Here is a 5,161-nt window from a genome sequence, read left to right as displayed (position 1 = left end):
GAAGAAGCTGGAGTGTCTTACCTAAGAGAAATTTGAAAAAAGGGACAATTCAGCAGCCAAGAATTTCTCTAATGCCCTTGGCGTTTTCAAAAAAGTGACATAAAGTTGAGCGTGTCATGTCCATGTCTCTTTACCAAAGATTTTACCTCCTATTTGATAGGAATTACTGTTTCTTTGAAAGTTCAACCTGCACTGAAATAAAGATAATCCATCCTTTCCTCATTCTGCTTGAAACCACATCCTTTGTTAGTTATATTTTCTTACGCAGCAACACTTGGACATGACTACAGCAAGAGTTTCACTTTGGTGGAATTTCAATGGAGACACATGAAGTAATACTGCACAACTTCATGTGAAGTCCACTGTCCCTTGACAATGGCAAGTCTGGCCAAACCTCTAGTAACTGAAAATCTTAGAAAGTCTGAAAGTGAGTGAATGAAAATGGGCCTCTCCACATTTGGACAGGGCCTCTCCTGAAGCACACATTTGTGGAAAAAGTAATTATGAGAGACGAATGAACGCCAAAAATGGAATGGAAATTTTCTTGTTTAGGCCTGGAACGCTATGGCCTGGAGCCCTGTGGTTCTAACTGGATGAGCAAAGTGTGAGCAGAGATCAAAATAAAACACACACCATTTAGGGAACTCGATACTTAACCAGGTGTGCAGAGTAGTGGCAAACTGTACTTGTGTCAATTTGCTCAAATCCTGTCTTCACAAGAAAGTAAATTCCAGCACGACCAGTGACTAGAGGAGGACACATTGCAAAGGACTTGTAAAAAGTCCAACACTGAATTTAGCCCAACACTGAATTTAGATGAAAAGTGGCAGAGTCTGTTAGTCTTTCAAGTTTTAATAGGAGAAACTTACAACATGTAATAGCTGTTACATGAATACCTTCAGAGCTTTTGGAGAGGTCTGAATCACTATGAGTGAGGGCTTCCCTGACTCACAAAGTTAAAAATAGTAAAACAAACAATTTTAAAAATAAATCAACCAATAAAATACAAACACTAAGTCCAAAGGGTTTCACTGGTTTTAAAACCACTTATGGAATGCACAACTATTGAACAGGCTTACTCTGCATTCTGCTTTACTCAGGCCCGGTACATGAGCAAGTGTGAAACCAAAATTCAAAATGTTATGTGAAGTGACCATTTCATTGTTGAAACCATGACCCAATAGACATTTTCTCTTTTGAAACTTCCTACATTATCCATATATGTTCTCAAAGGGAAGGAATACACAGGATTTAGGCTGATTTTTTTTTCAGTATTTTGTGTTCCACCAGATTTATTTGAAGATCTCCTGTCCTGCATCCACTGCCCAATGCAGAAGGCCACACATAGGACAACCAATATGAGGACTTCACTTCTACAGCCTGATTAAATCATCATGAGAATATACTTTTCCTTTCATCATCAAAGATTTTTACATCAGATTAAGCAGCTCTCTTGCTTTCCCATGTTTTTCCCTGGTTTTTGTACCTTGAAATGTGTGTGCACTCTTCTCAGTCTTGATCTCCGTCTTCCCCAATAGTTCCAAACATATTCATCTGGGAAACATGTAAAGATCTTATTCGGGGCTTGTTTCATTGTTGTCAAATATCTGTCCTTGAAATTCAACTTCCACCACTGTCTCTCATATCCAAAGCTATGGGCTTGCAGAGGATTTCTGCTGAGAAATTTCACCGAAAGCTCTTATACTGCAGGTGAATGATGCCAGCAAGTCTTGACTGAATAGCTTAGGGAACAGCACTCAGCCAAATGACAGACATGACAAGGGAAAAGGGTATGCTCAAGGATAGGACATGGCAGAGATCATCTGCCAGGCCCTGGCATATTTCATATCCCATTGAAAGTACATCCATTTGTAGATTGGCAAGCATTTCCATCCACAAATTCTGAGCAGTGAAGCCTTCAGAGAGAATATTGTGGCATACCAGGCCAAGAATATTCATCCTATTTAAATCTTGCCCTACAAGGTCCTCTGTGCCACTGAGGTCTCCATGGCAACGCCCAGCATTGTGACTCAGGTCTCCTACTGCACACTTGTATCCTAGAGCCTAAACTCCAGCTCACAATGGTGCTCAGCTAATCACAGCCCAGTGTGGTTGCCAGGCCACCACAAGCTTGTGGATTTCTGTGAACTGTTTCAGCCCAACTCTGCAGCTTTCCACCTCATACAACCAAAGCCATTCCAATCATGCAGTGTTTGATTAGCCTCTCTATGTTGCCTCAGAATGTTTTTTACAGTTGTAGTGATCAAGAAAATTTGACATATTTTGAGAAGTGGAGGGAAGTAATTGGAAAACCTTTCGGTATGTCTGAGGTCTATGGGGTCCAAACTTGACTACCCCAGTATTTTAAATTTTCACGCCTAGTGCCTAAAATCCACCTCACAGTGATATTCAGCCAATCTCAGCCCGGTGTGGTTGCCTGGCAACCACAAGCCTGTGGATTTCTGTGAACAGTTTCAGCCCAACTCTGCAGCTCTCCACCTCATACAACCACAGCCATTCCAATCATGCAGTATTTGATTAACCTCTCTAAGTTGCCCCCAAAATTTCTTTGAAGTTGTGGTGATCAAGCAAATTTGACATATTTTGACAAGTGGAGGGAAGTAATAGGCTCTGCCTTTAGCTCTGTTTGTGGTACATGGGGTCCTAACTTGACTATCCCAGTCTATTCAATTTTCAAACTTAGAAAGCCAAATGTTTCGGGGCAGGAAAGAAAATGCCACAATGATTTCGGTTCTGCCGAGTTTCTGGTGGCTTGGGAAGCAAACCTGCAAACCATACATGCAATCTCTGCTGGATTACTGCCACCATGGTAGTATCAGTTAGCATTAAAAGCCAGCAATCAGAAGATGAGTCCCCAAATGAAAGTGAATCCTTGCAGTGCATGAATATTTGGAGTGCCTGCTTCAACTATCCAGCTTCCTCGGGGTTCACATGTCTGCAATCGCTATTTCAAGGAGTTCTGCAGCCATTCCAGCATAACCCTGAACACTAAACATGAGATACTAGCTCAATACCAAACCAACATAATATTAGATAGCTTATCATCAGCAGGTTTTCCCAGAATTCAAATGTAACATGGTGAAATGGAAACCCTTAGAAACGGGATGCAATTGCCCCTTTCCCTAAAAATCCCAGGTATTTTCTCATGGCATGGAATATTTAGACTCCACAACTCATGTAGTGAACCCAGGGACCTGGACCAAGTGTGTCTAGTTTTCTGTTGTCCTCTTTTTGGAAACAGCATCTTATGTAGTTGTTGAAAGAGGCCTTGAGATAAATTCGTAGCCCAAGATGGAGTGGAACTCCCAAGGATCCATCCACCTCAGCCCCCAGATGGCTGGGATTATAGGCATGAGCCACCATGCCAAGCATGTGCACAGAGATTCTTACATAATTTGGTAAATCCCACTACTGGTCTATAGGTAGCTTCTGTGCTTCAGGCTTTAGGAATATGCCTCTCTTTGTTTTGGCTCCCCTTGTTCAGGTGTCCATTTCTATTGTGATAAGCTCCAAGGCCCGAGGCAAGGGGGTGGCTGCCCTTCCTCTGGTGTGTCCTTGGATCATTACTGCCCAGGTGAACAGGGTTCAAATATATTGGACCCTGTGTATTTGAAAAGGAAATGAGTAAAGATTCATGAGTTAATGTGGACATGCCAGGGAACTGAGGGGCCATGATAGAGACAAAACTTCAGGCCATGGGCTGAAGGCTGAGGCTTCTGTACCTCTAGCTTCTTGAATAGTGTTTACATGGGCCTGCTGAGCAATTGTGTACTCTCAAAAGGTATTTCATGGGTTTTGTTTTAATTTATTTTGTTTTTTGCTTTGGTTTTTTACATGAAAGGAACAGTACCGTGGTTTGAAGAAGCTGGAGTGTCTTACCTAAGAGAAATTTGAAAAAAGGGACAATTCAGCAGCCAAGAATTTCTCTAATGCCCTTGGCGTTTTCAAAAAAGTGACATAAAGTTGAGCGTGTCATGTCCATGTCTCTTTACCAAAGATTTTACCTCCTATTTGATAGGAATTACTGTTTCTTTGAAAGTTCAACCTGCACTGAAATAAAGATAATCCCTCCTTTCCTCATTCTGCTTGAAACCACATCCTTTGTTAGTTATATTTTCTTACGCAGCAACACTTGGACATGACTACAGCAAGAGTTTCCCTTTGGTGGAAATTCCATGGAGACACATGAAGTAATACTGCACAACTTCAAGTGAAGTGCACTGTCCCTTGACAATGGCAAGTCTGGCCAAACCTCTAGTAACTGAAAATCTTAGAAAGTCTGAAAGTGAGTGAATGAAAATGGGCCTCTCCACATTTGGACAGGGCCTCTCCTGAAGCACACATTTGTGGAAAAAGTAATTATGAGAGACGAATGAACTCCCAAAACGGAATGGAAATTTTCTTGTTTAGGCCTGGAACGCTATGGCCTGGAGCCCTGTGGTTCTAACTGGATGAGCAAAGTGTGAGCAGAGATCAAAATAAAACACACACCATTTAGGGAACTCGATACTTAACCAGGTGTGCAGAGTAGTGGCAAACTGTACTTGTGTCAATTTGCTCAAATCCTGTCTTCACAAGAAAGTAAATTCCAGCACGACCAGTGACTAGAGGAGGACACATTGCAAAGGACTTGTAAAAAGTCCAACACTGAATTTAGCCCAACACTGAATTTAGATGAAAAGTGGCAGAGTCTGTTAGTCTTTCAAGTTTTAATAGGAGAAACTTACAACATGTAATAGCTGTTACATGAATAATTTCAGAGCTTTTGGAGAGGTCTGAATCACTATGAGTGAGGGCTTCCCTGACTCACAAAGTTAAAAATAGTAAAACAAACAATTTGAAAAATAAATCAACCAATAAAATACAAAAACTAAGTCCAAAGGGTTTCACTGGTTTTAAAACCACTTATGGAATGCACAACTATTGAACAGGCTTACTCTGCATTCTGCTTTACTCAGGCCCGGTACATGAGCAAGTGTGAAAGCAAAATTCAAAATGTTATGTGAAGTGACCATTTCATTGGTGAAACCAAGACCCAATAGACATTTTCTCTTTTGAAACTTCCTACATTATCCATATATGTTCTCAAAGGGAAGGAATACACAGGATTTAGGCTGATTTTTTTTTCAGTATTTTGTGT

This window comes from Cavia porcellus, unplaced genomic scaffold (genome assembly GCF_034190915.1).
Source record: "Cavia porcellus strain 051 isolate PalLab524CR breed Dunkin Hartley unplaced genomic scaffold, mCavPor4.1 scaffold_82, whole genome shotgun sequence".
In the NCBI taxonomy this organism is placed as follows: domain Eukaryota; kingdom Metazoa; phylum Chordata; class Mammalia; order Rodentia; family Caviidae; genus Cavia; species Cavia porcellus.
Note: the sequence above shows the minus strand (reverse complement) of the source record.